Source organism: Calypte anna, chromosome 28 (assembly GCF_003957555.1).
Source record: "Calypte anna isolate BGI_N300 chromosome 28, bCalAnn1_v1.p, whole genome shotgun sequence".
NCBI lineage: Eukaryota > Metazoa > Chordata > Aves > Apodiformes > Trochilidae > Calypte > Calypte anna.
Window position 1 is genome coordinate 3088834 of NC_044273.1, and position 16438 is coordinate 3105271.

At 49.0% G+C, this 16438-nt stretch overlaps 1 protein-coding gene across 6 annotated transcripts in view; it reads right to left on the reverse strand.

Moving 5' to 3' along the window:
• Window positions 1-16438, reverse strand: part of PTPRS (protein tyrosine phosphatase receptor type S) — a 158695-nt gene that overhangs the window by 123169 nt on the left and 19088 nt on the right. The window contains exon 1 of one of the 6 annotated variants that reach the window (XM_030466539.1): window positions 11164-11185. The exons of the other annotated variants lie outside the window; for them this stretch is intronic. The gene's annotated coding sequence lies outside the window, so the exon portion shown is untranslated. Of the gene's footprint in view, window positions 1-11163; window positions 11186-16438 lie in introns of those variants that run through there. 6 annotated transcript variants of the gene reach the window in all.

Here is a 16438-nt window from a genome sequence, read left to right on the forward strand (position 1 = left end):
AACAACAGCCTCAAAAAGTAATTCCCACTATAAGGCATCTGTTTCACACACGTGCTACAGCAAAGGGGTAAACAAAGTTTATTTTGATTGATTATCCATCGTGTAATGCAGAGCCATAATTCCATCATGCCATCAAAGCAAGGCAGCAATTAAATAAATCACGGGAAGAACGTGCAAAAGGTTTTGCTGTTCGAAGCTCAAAATGGAATTTCCTCAATATTATCTTGCTGCACATTGGTTTGTTTTTTTAATAATACACTCAGATTATTTTGGCTTCCAATTTGTTTACATGCTTCTCTCATACACCAATTCACTGCTTGCTGTCGATGACAGATCCCATCAACAAGAATAAGATATTTTATGTTGTCTTCTACTCTCCAGAAAATACCCAAAGCAAACTAAGACTGAAATGCAGGCGACGTGACGAAAATCCCACCCTGTGCCATAGAACCCAGCCCCTTTGGAATGCCTGAACCACAATAATCCCAACCATGTGGAGTTCACACCGAAGAAGAGACTTCCCACTTTCAGCTGAGCTATGATGAAGGATGCTACAGGGAGCCCTTGATCCAGCTCAGGTTTCATTATTTATAACGTTATATAAACCCTTTACAACCCAATAGATCTTGCATGAGGACATAATTATATGCATTATATGCATTATCATAATTAAATCGACAATAAAGTAAATAAGACAATTTATGACACATTATCCAGAAAGTGTTATTGAGTCTTTGTACCTACTTAGTTCAAATTTAGTAGAAATGACAACTCCAAGCTCTAGGACATTCCTGGCTCCTCCTGCCTGAGGAGCTTTCCCTCCCATATATCCCCTCCTCACTCCTCTCATACATGACTGTGAGCAGAGGAGAGCCACAGTAGAGCTCTCTAAAAGCTCACCCTCTTCCAGTCCAGAAGAAAAACAAATCCCAAAATCTAGGTAAAAGGCACCAAAACCCAGCAGCCTCACTGATGCTGCTCTCAGTGGGCTCTGGCTCGACCCTATCTGCTCATCTCAGCAGAGCCCATCCCTGTCTGAGCCCAAAACCAGCTCTGGCCTTAAAAGAGAAATCATTACTAAGTAACTAACTTATTAAAAGAAAACATTACTAACTCTTACTCAAAGAGTTGGTAGCAAAACTCTCCTTGTCTTCAAAAAGAGCAGATTTCATCTCACTGCTCTGCAGGGGCTGCAAGAGAACACCACTGAAATCACTGCCATTCTTTGCCTTTGGGTTTTGTTTTCTTTAGTGACAAATATAACTCCAACCACTCTGCTTGAATTGTGGGCCTTAAGTCAGTATTTATTATCTGTCTTCTAGAGGGTTTTTTTTTTGGGGGGGGAAAGAAAAGCAAAACTGAAAAGCCACCAACTGAAAAGCACTGAAAAGCCACCCAAGATAAACCAAAGCAGTGCTAAATATTGTGCCATTAAGTGAGAAAGACTACAACTTTGATGTGACACTTGGCTGCTTGCTGGCACTATAAGCTATTGCACACTAAAAAAGTTTGTTAAATGCTCCATAAACTTTAATACATGGCTGAAATACTTCAAACCAAGAATTTTATTTGGCTAGCCACAAAACTGTTCTTTGTAACAGGCAAAGAACAACAACTACATATTTTTCTCTAGAAATTACAGGCATGTCTTAATTTATAGAGTTCAAAACAGTGACATTAACACAGATTTTAATAATTCCTTGAGAAGAAAGCACCCATGACATTTTTATAAGAGCATGCAGGAATAGAACAAGAGGTGATGGCTTTAAGCTGGAAGAAGGAGATTGAGGTTGGACATGAGGAAGAAATTCTTTGGTGTGAGGGTGCTGAGCCCCTGGCCCAGGTTGCCCAGAGAAGCTGTGGCTGCCCCATCCCTGGCAGTGTTGAAGGCCCTAGGTTGGATGGGGCTTGGAACAATCTAGGGTTGGAATTGGATGATCTTTAACATTCCTCCAACCCAAACCACTCTGTGAGTCTATGATCCTGTGAAGCTTCCAATAGTGATGAAGTCTTTGGGGTTCACCTCTCCTCCAGTACCTCTGAGCAGCACAAGGAGAGGAGCAAAGCATGAGAAGAGCTCTGCAAATTGTGAGGAAATGGCTGAGTAGAGCCCATGCTTCATCTTTTCTAAGTATTTGCCTAGACTTGCATTTTCAAAGCTATTTCAGGAGATCTAAACCAGGGTACCAGCAAGAAGCAAAACTAATCTTAAAAAAAAATTTAAATCCCTTCATTTTAATAGTAATGTTCATTCCACACCAGAAAGAAAACAGGGTCTCTCTCCCTCATGAGTTTGCCATTTTTTCCCCCAAAAGCAGGAGGGAAGATAATCAGCTCCCCAAAGAGGCAACAAGGCACCAAGCACCACAGGAGCCACCCACAACTCCCATTGCTTTATGTCTGCACCAGAATCTCACATTGAACCTGAGACACTTCCCAAAGGCTTTTTTTTTTTTGTGTCCAATGAAACTTGCTGAAACCCCTAAAATCCACCAGCTGGCTTAAGAATCATTGGCTTTGCATAAAACCTAAAGCCACTTTTAACATGTCACTCATCTTCCCTATTAAGCCTAATGGAAACTGTGTCGTGCGACTCCCCGCTTAGGGACAGACACAGATTTGGACAAGTTGCCCAGAGAGAAACTGATATCAAACCCTGCAGCCCTCTGCTTCCACAGCTTCAGGGGACACAGGAGGGGACAGCCCCCCACCCTCCCAGCCCAGCCCTATCCAACCTCCCCAGCACAGGGACTGCTGCAATTTTCTCTTGGTTTATAGCAAGCAGTTATTCCATCCCTGGCACAAGGGAGAAGCAGGGATAGAAATTCATTTTGAATCACAACTCTACCTGGGGCTAAATCATTTGGATGGTGCGATTTACACCTTCCCCCCCCTCTCAGGGCAGCAGATAAAGCAGAGCAGGGGCCCATCATTCACTTCAGGATATTCCTCTGGAAAGAGTGTTTCATGGCAGGAGCGACGCTCGCTGCGAGGAACCAGGAGCACTCGGCAGGAAGCACTCAGGGCTTCAGGAGACGTTCCACCTTCAGGAAGAGAAATGGACTCCTAGTAATGGACTACAATTCCCTCCCCTGCAGGAAGGCAGAGCTGCAACCATCAAACACATCAGGCTGGAGGCAACAGGGATTCATTTACTCCAGCACCCTGCCACCGGCAGCACCCAAACGCAGAGCAAGGACCTTTCCAGGTGAAGGCTCTTCCCAGCTCCAAGCGGCCACTGCTTGGCAGAGGACCTGAAGCAGGACTGGATCAATCTGGTGGAGCAGGGCCCACAGAATCACAGAATTGGCTGGGTTGGAAGGGACCTCAGAGATCATCAAGTCCAACCCTTGATCCACTCCTGCTGCAGTTCCCAGCCCATGGCACTCAGTGCCACATCCAGGCTCTTTGGAAAGATCTCCAGACACGGAGAATCCACTACTTCCCTGGGCAGCCCATTCCAATGCCTGATCACCCTCTCCAGAAAGAAATTCTTTCTCATCTCCAACCTAAACCTCCCCTGGCACAACTTGAGACCCTGCCCTCTTGTCTTGCTGAGAGTTGCCTGGGAAAAGAGCCCAACCCCCCCCTGGCTCCAACCTCCTTTCAGGGAGTTGGAGAGAGTGATGAGGTCTCCCCTGAGCCTCCTCTTCTCCAGCCTCAACACCCCCAGCTCCCTCAGCCCTTCCTCACAGCAATTCTGCTGGATCCCTTCACAGCCTCCTTGCTCTTCTCTGGACCTGCTCCAGCACCTCAATCTCCTTCCTGAGCTGAGGGGCCCAGAACTGGACACAGGACTCAAGCTGTGGCCTCACCAGAGCTGAGCACAGGGGCAGAATCCCTTCCCTGGACCTGCTGGCCACGCTGTTCCTGAGCCAGCCCAGGATGCCATTGGCCTTCTTGTCTACCTGGGCACACTGCTGGCTCCTGTTCAGCTTCCTGTCAATCCAAACTCCAAGGTCCCTCTCTGTCTGGCTGCTCTCCAACCACTCTGTGCCCAGCCTGGAGCTCCCCATGGGGTTGTTGTGGCCAAAGTGCAGGACCCAGCACTTGGAATGTTGAACCTCATCCCGTTGGAATCAGCCCAACTCTCCAGTCTGTCCAGGTCCCTCTGCAGAGCCCTCCTGCCTTCCAGCTGATCCACACTCCCCCCAGCTTGGTGTCATCTGCAAATTTGCCGATTTGTCCCATGTGGAGTCCTGACCCATCGAAGACACCAAATGCTTCAACACCAAAGATTTAGATTTCACTCCTCAACACACCAGGTTGGAGGTGTGAAGAACTCCAGAGCACTCCGAGAACAGAACCCATAAGGTACTGCAGTATCAGAGCCTTCCTGGCTACCAGGACCCATCTGGGAAGCCTGGAGCAGCCCAAACTTCTGCAAGGTCTTCTCCTCCTGCCTGCATGCATGGGGCTGGAGCCTTCAGCCCCACACAAACACCAGGTTTTGGTTAGAGAAATAATCCTCTGAACTTGAGCAGCTCCCATTTCACACAACAACACAGCTGTTCACTTCCCTGCATACAATTTTATAGGGACTTCTTCCCTCCTCTCCCCTTCCTCTAAATTTCTCTGCCTGTTGCTCCTGAAGTTCAAATAAACGTATTTCCAAGATGCTACTGGTAACTTTATCCACTGTTTTTCATGTTTTTAATTTTTAACCAGTTAAAAATTTAATTTTCCTTTTTTCAGACCACTGTTTTAAGACCCTCCAACTTCAGAAATCTCGTGGATTTGCATGGCCCTAAACCACCACTTTGGTCAACAGTGAGAAGAAAACAAAATTCAGAAGGCAACAGCAACACCAGGAAAGACAGGAGATTTCTCAGTCCAAACCTCCAACACCCCTCAGGTTTTGCAATCCCTTCCTCAGCCCAGTCCCAAAGTTTCCTTCATCCCACTTCAATTTCCTGCTCCTGCCCACCTCCAATTTTCTCAATTTCTACTGGAAAAGTGAAAAAAAATAAAATAATAAAATAAAATCACTCACTAGGGCTTACTTTCTGAGACAAGCACAGAGTTCCCTGCAAAGGATTTGATCCTCAAACATGATACTTGAGGGAGACTGGATTTCTGGATTTCAGTGTGGCTGTTCCTCCAAGTCCCCATTGCAACCAGTTTGTGGTGGTCCTCACTGCTATGCAAACCCTCCAGCAGGCAGACAAGGGCCAAGGATTTCCACCCAGCCATACAGAGACATTTGCTGGCACAGAGAGCCCTGGGAAAGGATGGAGCAATGCATGCCTGGGAGGTTGGTCCTACCCCAAGCAAATGAACAATTTTCCCCTTTCCAGGTCTCTGTGTATATAAACATCCTCAAAGGATGCTTTTAAAAATCAGGTTTTTTCCTCCTCCTTCACTCAAGGAGATCAGAGGCTGAAGATACTCCACATCCCCCTCCTCCTGCAGCCCCAAAGCTGCTGGTTCCTGGCACAGCCCATCTGGTGACCACAGGGAAAGAGGGATGGACAGGGACATGTAACCTACCCAGACCCTCTAGCAGAGCATGAGGAGAGGCTGCTGCTTGTTTCCTTAAATAAAGGATAAAGTTTTAATTTAAGCAGATCTCTGGGGAGAGGAGGAGGTTACTGAATCCATAGGAAGCAGCAGGGAATGAAGCAAGTGACCCTGAGGGCAAGCAACCAGGATTCCCGAGGGTCATGGAGCTGGGGGGACAGACTGACATCAGATTTGCTGTGGATTTTTTTTCATCCCCTGCTCTGGACACACACACATTTCACTTGTGCTGCCTTAAAGAGCAAAGAAATATCATTTCTTTGGGGAAACTGGCAAGACTGTTTTCTCCCCAACCCTCCTCTCCCCTCCAAATCTTCCCCTAACATTGGAGCTAGCAGAAAAGTGCCCCTAATCCTCAAATTCTCTCTCTACCTGCAGCAAGACCTGAAACCCTATCCATCCCCTCCCCCAAGCCTCTGACCACACTAATCCATCAAATTCCCTGGCCCTGCAGCCCACCCCCAGCCCCGACAGCAGCAATCCTGGCACCAGATGTCCACTGACAAAGGCAGCACCAAGCATCAAAAAGCAATCACCCCATTGCCCCTGTCCCCATGGGGCCCCTGGGCAAAAAAAAAAACAACAAAAAACCCCAAAACGAGTTCAAAGAGCAACAATTCCCCTCCAAAGCCAAACATCCTTCTGCTGCTGCACATCCTGGGCACCAACACACCAGAGAGGAGCCACATCCTTCAGCAGGGACACGGTGACAAAACTTAAAATCACATCAGAGCCTGGCGAGGGGTTACAATTCCCTCTCTTGGATCAGGGATTTAAAACCAGGGGTCACTGATGGAAAATAAAAGAGATAAAACCCAAGTAAGACATCTGTGCTCCATCCACACGACGGCTGAAGCAGCATTAGCAGAGACTTTGTTTAAACACAACTGCTGCAAACCTCTTCCCAGCATCCTCCTTGCCACCTGCCAGAAGGATTCTGCTAGCCAAACCACGCTCCAGATTAGCCATCTGGATTATCTGTATTTGCTAAACCCAACCACAGGATCGGCCTTTAAGACAACACACTCATCTCCAGGGATTGCTTCATAGAAAGAGAAGTGGAGGAGGGGGGGGGGATAATCTCCACATCCTCATTAAGTTTTCAAATGTGCTGATTTTTTATTCTTTCTTCCCTTTTTCTTCTGTCTGGGGAGGGGTCTGTCCTTTTGCTTCCAGTACTAGGGCACACTCTTGCCATCAGCCTCCTAAAGGCACATCCTGCTGGGTCATTGACTGTCTCAACCCCCATCCTTATTTCACAAATGCAATTTCAAGTTTTCCCACATTTCCCGCAGAGAAAGGGGAAAAGCAATGTGCCAGCAAGCCCAGAGCATCCCAAGGCCAGGCAGAAGGGACAAGCTCTGCATGTAAAAGACCTGCCTGAAACCCATCCCCCCCCCCCAAAAAAATAACCAAGAGCCAAACCCAGAGCTCTGCCCAATGAGAGCAACACCCTGTTTCTACAATTAATTATTTGGTCTGCTTTTGCAATGTCTCCAGCTAATGGCTTCCCTGATTTGCACAGGAAAAACACCTCTCTGCTCCTTCCTACACCCCAAACATCCCTGCATGATGGAGAAAGCCACATTTCCACCCATGTTCCCACTTTTTAGGCAGGATGGGGCTGTACAGGGTAACTGCTTGCAAGGCTGGAGGTGCTGAGGCTTGGAGGGAATGTGTCATTTTTTCCTGTTTTATCCAGGTTTAGTGCTGCTGTTACAGCATCATTTTATTTATGGCATGGAATTACATCTGTCATTACAATGATCCCACATAAATTATACAAACTGATTCTGTAACAACACTTGTTATAATAATGATCCCATCTGAATGGCACAGGTGTCATTTTCTCAGAAAATCTGTTTATAATAGAGAATCAACTGAAAAAAAAAAAGGCATTACACCCAAATGAACTATTTAAGAATTATCATAGACAGGGGGTTGGCTTCAATTCCCTCTGCTGCAGTGGGCTGCTTCCTGCCTTAGAGTAAATAGACAGCAAGTCAAAAATCAGATGGCAAATCACCATGCAACTGGGGAGGTGATGCTGAAATCATGTGGCTTCCTCACATGAATAAAACCTACCTCCAACCAGACTGGAATATTAAAGAATTTTTGCAATCCACTTCATGAGAGCACTAATCAGTACAAGGAGAAATTGAAACACAGCCATACAAACCTCTGAAAGAGTGAGCCCAAAATAGAAAGGAAGGGCAGAACAGCTTGAAAAATCCAAAGCACAGATGAGTTCACACAAAATTAAGGCTGCAGTCACTTCAGAAATAACACAAGATGCATGGGGAAAATAAAGGTGTTTGTAGGGTTCAGTTTGAGATATCTCCATCCCTGCATCAGCCCATGCATATCCACAGCTCAAACACCTCCCAGGTGCCTCCTGATTCAGGGTTTGCCTGCCACAAGTTATTACTCCTCCCAAATAGTTCTGGAAGGGCAGCTACTCCTTCAAAGACAGCTTCTAACAGATGTTTTCCCACCATCTGAACCAACACGGTGTCTCTCACACCTTCCACGGTCCCTAATTTTACCAGTTCATTCTTCACACCCACAAAGCAGCAAGAAATAAATTCAAACAGAACGAGATTTCACTTCCCCGGTGCCACAGGACACACTGAGTCCAACAGCAAAGCCTCACATGGGAATAAATTATACCTGTGATTCAAAATCTCTTCAAACAGGGGCAGAAGATGGCTTGGAGGGGGTGGTAAAGGGCTGGAGTACCTTTCATCTCCAGGTGCCTGGTTAAAAATTCATCCCAGGTGAGCAGCATCTACAAAGTCTTTACTACACAAGGGCTGCACAGAAGCCAGCAGGAAAACGAGGCAGTGGCTTCAATCCAGCTCTTTGCAGCCCAGTGTCAGACAACTTGTCACTCCTACACCTGGCAGCACAGGGCAGCCCTCAAAAAGGCACCAAAGAGAGGATCAGGCAAGCCTCGATTTGCTCCTTCCCACGGAGCTGGGTGACACCAGCACTGCTGCTCTTTTTTTGGCCAGCACCCACACACAGCAGCCAGGGAGGTTGGAGCAGAAATCAGAGATACTGACTGGGTCTATTCCTGGCCTGGCTGCAGACCTGCCCCAGGAGCCTGGGCAAGCCTGACTGCTGCTCCTACCTCCCCTCTCTTTTTGGTTGAATGAGTCAACCCATGGCACTTGTGTGCTTTTCACTGGTTGCCCCTCAAACACTTTACAGAAAGGAATCACGCATGGCTATCCCCATTTTACAGACAGGGAAGCCAGCAGATTGCCATTTCCCCAAGGCTGTTTTTCTGGCACGCTCCTTAGAGATTAAATCTAGAGAAATAGCTGTGCAGTACAAGAATCTGTACCCACAGGCCAGATTCAACAGTGAGGGTAAAGAGGGTGTTTGAAACTCGCTGTGATCAAGGTTAAGAAACATAACAAAACACCACAGCCTGCTTTTCCAGCTCTGCAGGGTAATGAGGGATTTTCTCCTATCCCTGCTGCAATTGTCACCCTTGCAGGAACTTCATACCTCATACCAGATTCACTGTCTGCACACTGAACCTTCAGTTTCTTTTGGTACCTCCACCTCCACCAACAGTGACACCTATCTCTTCCAAGTCAAAAGGATAATTGGGCCTTCTCAGGCTTCAACACCTTTGAAAAATCCCTGCTTTCCCTCCTGGCTGCTGGAGAGGCTTGCAGAGCAACCAGACCACTGAACAGGAGCCCCAATACTTCCCCACTCTCTTCTTTCCACTCTGACAGGTAGAAAGATGTGAAACAAGCATCCACACTTCTCCTGGAGGTGATTTACCTCTTTTCTGCACTAGATCCCAAGATGATTAAAGACACCTTCCCTTCTACTTTCCAGGAGCAATAACACAAAAGGATGGAGGGAGTTATGGTTTGTACCCTAGGGGTGAAGAGTAAAAGAGGGAAGTGCACCCCTGAAGTGCCATCCTCTGTGCAGACCCCTCCTCTTCCTCCTACTCCTCTGTCTCTGGTGCAGGACCAACCACCTCCTTCAGTCAGATCTGCTCTGAGCCACCCTGTACCCCAACACAGCCCCCCACAACAAGCCAGAGGGTGGTTTGAAAGGCACCAATCAACTCTTTATGTTGCTCTTTATAATGCTCTTTATGTTAGAGACAAAACACAAATCATGAAGAAGATGTTCAACTAGCTCGATTAGCTCCAGTACAGATTTTTCATTTCCTCCTTTTTGGTAAAAAAAACCCTAACCCACCAAACCCTGACTACAGTTTAAGTGTAAAGAAATATTAGCTTTGAAGAATGCCAGGGCTGACAAGCACCTCTGCAGTCAGAAACAGAGCAGCAGTGGATGCAGACCTGCACCCAACCAACACTGAACAAGGGAAGAAACATTTCTCAGGGCAGGTGGTTTGTTATTCCCACTCTTCTCAACAGATGTTCATCTATTCCATCTGTGGCAATCCCAGTGCACTTGAATTTGTGATTTCTCCTCCACTAAGTGACGTTGTCAGGCACAGGGAAATGATGCAGCTATACAAAGCACAGCCTAGAGAAGAAGCTCTTTTTTTTTTTTTAGAAAGGAACCATAATGTTAATGTTTGAAACTGCTTTTCATATATAGCCATGATCAGGTTAATCTTCACATTTTTTTCCTTAACTGCACAAGAGCTCTCTGCCAAAGAACAATATAAATTTAAATTTCATTTCAAGTGTTCATTTAACCGCCTCAAGTCAGACCAGCTGCTGCAAATTCAAAGTTAGAGCCTTGACGTTAAAGTTACCTGAAACATAAAAGTGTTTTGCCTTTGCCAGAGTGAGAAAGAAATCATAAAGGGATAAAATATAGCCACTTCTCAGGAAAGTTCCAGCTACACAGCTCCTGCAACAAAATGGAGCAAGTTTTTTTTCACTCCTTATGTTTCTAAAATTACACATTTTAGACAAATCTGCATCTTGAGCTTGAGAAGTAATATCATGGCTAGCAAGCAAGTCCCATAACACTGAGAACACGAGTTGTATTTGAATCCTGGGAACCGAGCACACAACTTGTGCAATGTTTACAGTGAATAAATTTTGTACATTACTCAAACCGTGTCCTGCAGCGAGCATCGTGCAGGCAACTGCTGCAAACCCGGGTTTTTACTCATTTAAAAAGACAACTTTTTTCCAGCACGGAGGAAAGAAAAAAAAATAGTAAAAGGGGTAATTTGGAGAACAGGGTGAGCTAGAGAGCTGGCCATTTGTAAGGCTGACGAGAGCTCCCAGCACGAACGGGGTTGCTGGATCCTGGTTTTCACACTTTGTCCCTTGTTTTGCACCAAAATTCTCCCGTGTCTGGAGAAAAAAGGAGAAAAAGGGAGCGAAGGGCGGCGGGTCCTGAGGCTGGGGGGCAGGGGGAGTCCCTCTCCCAACTTCCCAGCGCTACCCCAGCCCCACGAAGCGTTACCCATCACTCGTAAATAGAGCCCGGCCCTGAGAAACTCCTCAAAAACGGGGATTTGATCGTTTAACCATCGTTTAACCATCAGCACCCCCCGACCCCGCCGGGAGAACGCGGCCGCGCTGGATCCTCCTCCTCCTCGGAACCCCGCAGAGGAGGGGAGGAGGGGGTGGGGGGGGTGCTTCCCCTTCTTAAATAAACCAGGAAAATTTCAAATCAAACCGATTGTCCCGAGTCTCGTTGCGGAGCAGGAGGGCGGCGGGAAGGGTCTGAGACGAGCGGGGGAAGGGGAAGGATGGGGGGGGGGGGGGGGCACTTACCGGGCCGGGCCGCCCACCCGCACCTCGCTCAGCACAGCGGCCCCAGGGGCGCCGCGACCCCGCCGAGGATCCCACCGCGTCCCGGGCGAAGGGAGGGGGAGGCGGAGCCGGGGCGGGGCCGTGGGGCCCAACCCGATGGGGGGAGCGGGGCGGGGGGAGGCCCATGGGGGCAGCGCGGCCGAGGGGCCCCGGGCGGGGGAAGGCTGCGGCCCACCAGGCCGTGGGCTGTTCCCCCCCCTCACCCCCGACCGAGGAGTCCCGGCCCAGCCCCGCGGTCCCTCAGCCTTTGGGGTTGCCCCTCCAGCCCGGCCCTGGGCTGCCCCCCGCACGGTGCTTGGAGTCCTGCCCGGACACTGGGGGTCCGTGGTGCTGTGCTGAGCCCCTTGGATCCCCTCACACCCAGCGCTGTCCCCATGGCTCTCCTCAGCGCACACGGGAGTCCCTCTTGCCCTTCCCTACCAGGAGCACCCCTGATCCCCCGGCACGCTGCAGTTAACACATCCCCACCAGGCAGCACTGCCCTGAAAGGGAAACTGAGGCACAGCACCCCATCCATTCACCCACCCATCCACCCATCCATCCATCCACCCATAGAATCATAGAATCATAGAATTTTCTGGGTTGGAAGGGACCTCAGAGATCATCGAGTCCAACCCTTTTACCACTGTTGCGGTTGCTAGACTATGGCACTGAGTGCCACATCCAGTCTCTTTTTAAATAACTCCAGGGACGGAGAATCCACTACTTCCCCGGCCACCCATCCACCCATCCATCCACCCATCCATCCACCCATCCATCCATCCATCCATCCATCCATCCATCCATTCACCCACCCATCCACCCATCCATCCATCCATCCATCCATTCACCCACCCATCCATCCCTCAGCCTTTCCTCAGCAGATCCCATCCCAGAAGGACCCAGAGCTTCCCCAGCCTGTACCTGGAGCACCAAAACCAGACCATGGGGCAGCTTTGGGTGGTCCCGTGCCAGCTCAGAAGAGGTGCAGCTGGGATAACCCAGAGATTCTCAGCAATACAAAACCCAACATCACTCATCAGGTTATTGCTACCTTGGGCCTGGTTTTATGATCAGATAAACTCTCACCTCCAAACACTTCAAAAAATAATAATAAATAAATAAAACCCAACAAAAAAAGCCACAACCTTCTTCATTTATTTTTCACTGAGCTCCACAGACATGCAAAGCTCTTGCCACCATCTATAAAGAGGGGAGGTAATTCCTAGCCTGAGGACCTTATAGTTTAAATAAGACATAAATGCAGCAAGGGAGGACAGAGAAGAGAAAGGCCAGAAGGGGTGTGCAACAAAAGGGTTTCTTCAGAGAGAGATTAGGATATCACAATTGCTATGGATACATCTTTGCATTGACTCCATGTAGGATTGCAGGGTGGCTGTTATCTCCAAGCAGGAACAAAACACTCTGTACTTGCTCTTTTCCAAAAATCAGACCAAGAAGTTGGAACCAAACAAAACCCCCCCAAAAATGAAAACAACAAAATTCCTTCCCTCCCCTCTTGATTTTTGTTTTTTTTCCACAGAGAGATATATTTTGCTTTTTTTCTTTATCTTTTTGTGGGTTGTTGTTGGGGTTTTTTTTTGTTGGGTGTTTTTTGGGGGTGGGCTGGTGGGGGTTTTTTTTGTTGTTTTTTTTGGGGGGAGGGTTGGTTTTTTGTTTGTTGTGGGTTTTTTTTGAACGTTCAGGGTTGAAAACCCTGGGTCAGTTGGGAATTCTCCAAGCCAGCAACCGTGGCTGGGCCGAGCACAGAGAGGTTCTTGGCAGGCCCCAGCATAGAGCGGGCTGCACTGGAGCATGTGCCTGGGAGAAGGGGGGATGTGGGGGGGCAAAAGAGGCCACATACATTTTTAGAAGGAAAAAAAAAAATTAAAAAGGGAAAAAAAAAAACCCCAACCCAAAAAAAAAAAAAGAAAAAAAAAAAAGAAGCATAACTGAGGTCTGCCTGGCGTGCAGGCCAGCTCTGGGGGTTGGGAGCGGGGGAAGGAGAAAGGGCTGGGTGGATGGAAGTGAGGATCCAGATTGAAAACAGATGGGATTTTTCTTGCCAACCTGACATCCGAGACCGCAGGAGGAGGGGTAAAACTTCCCCTCCGGAGAGCCTGGCAGCCAAGAGATACGGCAGAGGGGGTGGGGGCACCCCCCTCACCAAAAAAAAACCCAAAAAAAACCCACCCCAAAATCCCAGTTTGGTTTAAAATCTCACACCCTTTGGCTGGGGCTCCCCTGGACGGCAGAGAGGAGCCCGCTGGGTTGTTTTTAATACTTGGGGAGCTTTGATTTTACCATTAAGAGTCTGATTCATCTGTTCCTGCCTGCTGGAGCTCAGCCCAGCCTGGCAGTTTATACTTGCCCTAAAAGAGACATTTTAGGGGCATTTGGCACCCACGCAGATCCCTCTGCTTATGCACCCGAGGGAAACCCACGTAGAGGCACAGAAATAACCCTGTGGGGGACGTTGTGGCCAGAACCAACCTGCAGCAGCCACAGCCTCTGCCCCGAGGATGCAGCAAAATCCCAGCTCCGGGGTGAGGCTGCAGGGATCCACATCCCCATGGAAAAGAAGCATGGCTGGAGCACCTCACCTATCCCAGTCCAGCCTCAGGCTGGTTGCCTCCAGCAGCCCAAACTGCTGGGGTTTTCAGAAGATGCAAACAAATGATGCAACAGCCCTGAAGGGACTTGATGGTGATTCATCCCCGAGTCAATCTGTGGGTGGTTTGGAGCAGGGATGAAGCAGGTCCTGCTCTGGGACCCCACTCACTTTGCCCATGGTTGGAAAAGACCTTCAAGATCATCAAGTCCAACCAAACCAGGTTGGACTCTATCCACACACCCCCTACTTCTGTGTAAGAGAGAGTGCAAATCCCACCAACTCTGCAGAAGAGGTGTCAGAGGGGTCCCCAGTGACATGGGGCCACACGAGTTCTTAAGCCAAGAGCCACATTTTGGGATGAAGATCACAGCAGGACAGCCAAAAGCTCAGGGCAAGCACAAGCCACTGCCCAACATGCATCAAGCAACCCCCTTGGCAGAGCACTGGGGTCCTCCCGGGCCTGGCAGGGACATGGGGTCCAGGTTCCCCCCCCCCCAAGGGATTTCACAGCTACTTTACAAACCAGAAACAAAAAGTTAATGGTGCAGGCTTGACCGCATATTTTCCAGGGGCTCTGGGAGACCAGCTCTCCACAAGCCAGCTAACACACACTCTTTTCATTCAGAGCTTTAAATACCCAATTGTGTCTGTTTTCAGCACGCTCATTTTTAGCATTTTAATGATATGGTCCCCAGATCTCACCCTCCTTGGATTGGTCACAGTGTGGGGTTGGGGTTTTTTTCCCTTTTTTCATTTTCTTTTTTCTTTTTATTTTTGTTTTTTTTCCCTCCTTTTTAACATCGTGCAGAGCAAGAGGGGAAGGGGGTGAGCAAGAGGTCACACATTTCTCCTAACCCAAGTGTTTTTCCAGCAGGCAGGGGGTCCTGCCAGGGACAAAGATGAACCAGTCCCTCCAGTCCCTTTGGCTGCACCTTCCCCCCCGGGTTCTCAGCCCAGGCACAGGATGGGAGCAGTGACCCTGCCAGAGGATCTTGGGAAGAATCTCAGCACCCTTCCCATAAGAGATGGTGGCCAGCAGTACCCATCCCCACACCTGGGGCAACAGCCAAAACCTCACTGATCAAAAACCCTCACTGAAAAAAAGGTTTGGGGTTTCCCATTGCAACTGCTTTCCCTTCATCCCCTGTCACCAGAGCTTTCCTCAAGCCTTGGGGACAGGATTTGGCTTGGTTAAACCACTCTATGGCCTGGCAGAAGACCCTGTCTGGGAGAAGGAGGTGGCATGCAGCATGGGCACAGCACCTCCTGCCAGCCCAGCTCCCCAGGTCCCACTCGTGACCCTCACATCCCCACACCCATCCCCTTGACCTGTTAGAACAGCTCTGCTCTTTCCACAGAAAAGCTCCCAGAAGGCTCCAGCTCAAAGAGTCCCTTGGGAACCACAGGGAGCCCTGAGACACAAAGGCACCACAGGACTCCAAACCCTCCAGATCTGGAGATGTCCCAGGAAGCCCCCAGAACCTCCCTGGACATGGCAACACTCCATGCCAGCTCCCTGGCATAAAGCAGACATAAACCAGGGTGGCATCTGCTGCTCTCAACTATCTGGCTGCCAAACAGCCCCAGCTTCACCACCACCTCCAAAACCACTCACTCTCTACTGCCCAGAGCACCTGGGGGCCCAGGGGGGAGTTTGGTTCTGCATCTTGGGCAGAGGTCATTGCACCAACTCAGGAAAGCTGCTCCAAGGACCAGGGTTAACATCAGTACCTCCACCAACCCTGCTCCTAAATCATCTGGAACACTTGGGTCATGGAATCACAGAATCATAGAATGGGCTGGGTTGGAAGGGACCTCAGAGATCATCAACTCCAACCCTTGATCCACTCCTGCTGCAGTTCCCAGCCCATGGCACTCAGTGCCACATCCAGGCTCTTTTGAAATACCTCCAGACACGGAGAATCCACTACTTCCCTGGGCAGCCCATTCCAATGCCTGATCACCCTCTCCAGAAAGAAATTCTTTCTAATATCCAACCTAAACTTCCCCTGGCACAACTTAAGACCATGCTGACAGAGCCAAGGAGGAAGCAGGAGACTCAAGGCTACACCAGAGGGGAAGCAAAGGTCCTGAACTGTGTTACCCCCAGCCCACATTTCCCCCCCTTCCCCAAGCACACCCTCCCTGCTTGCTTTTGCACATGCTGCTGAGCCTCAGCACCCCAAGGGGGGTCCTTTCCTCCCCACATCAACATTCAGCATTTTCCCCATCCCCTCAGAACACACACTGCCCATTCCAACCCATCCCTCCCTCCAGCAGCAGCCGCTCCGTGGATTTGTAGGGTTTTTTTCATATTTCCCATTCCCCCCCCCTGCCAAGTAATATCGAAATGATATTTATTAAATTTGCTCTCTAAGTCCCACAATCTGCTCCATAATACAGTGAATCTGTGAGGTGGTTTCACTGATCCTGCCTCAATGAGACCAGATTACTGCAGATGATCCCAGCTTTGCAGCTCCCTGCTCCCAGGGAGGGTCAGAGGTTGTGCAGAAAGGCAAAGCCCACGGGCAGTGCCAGAGCCACA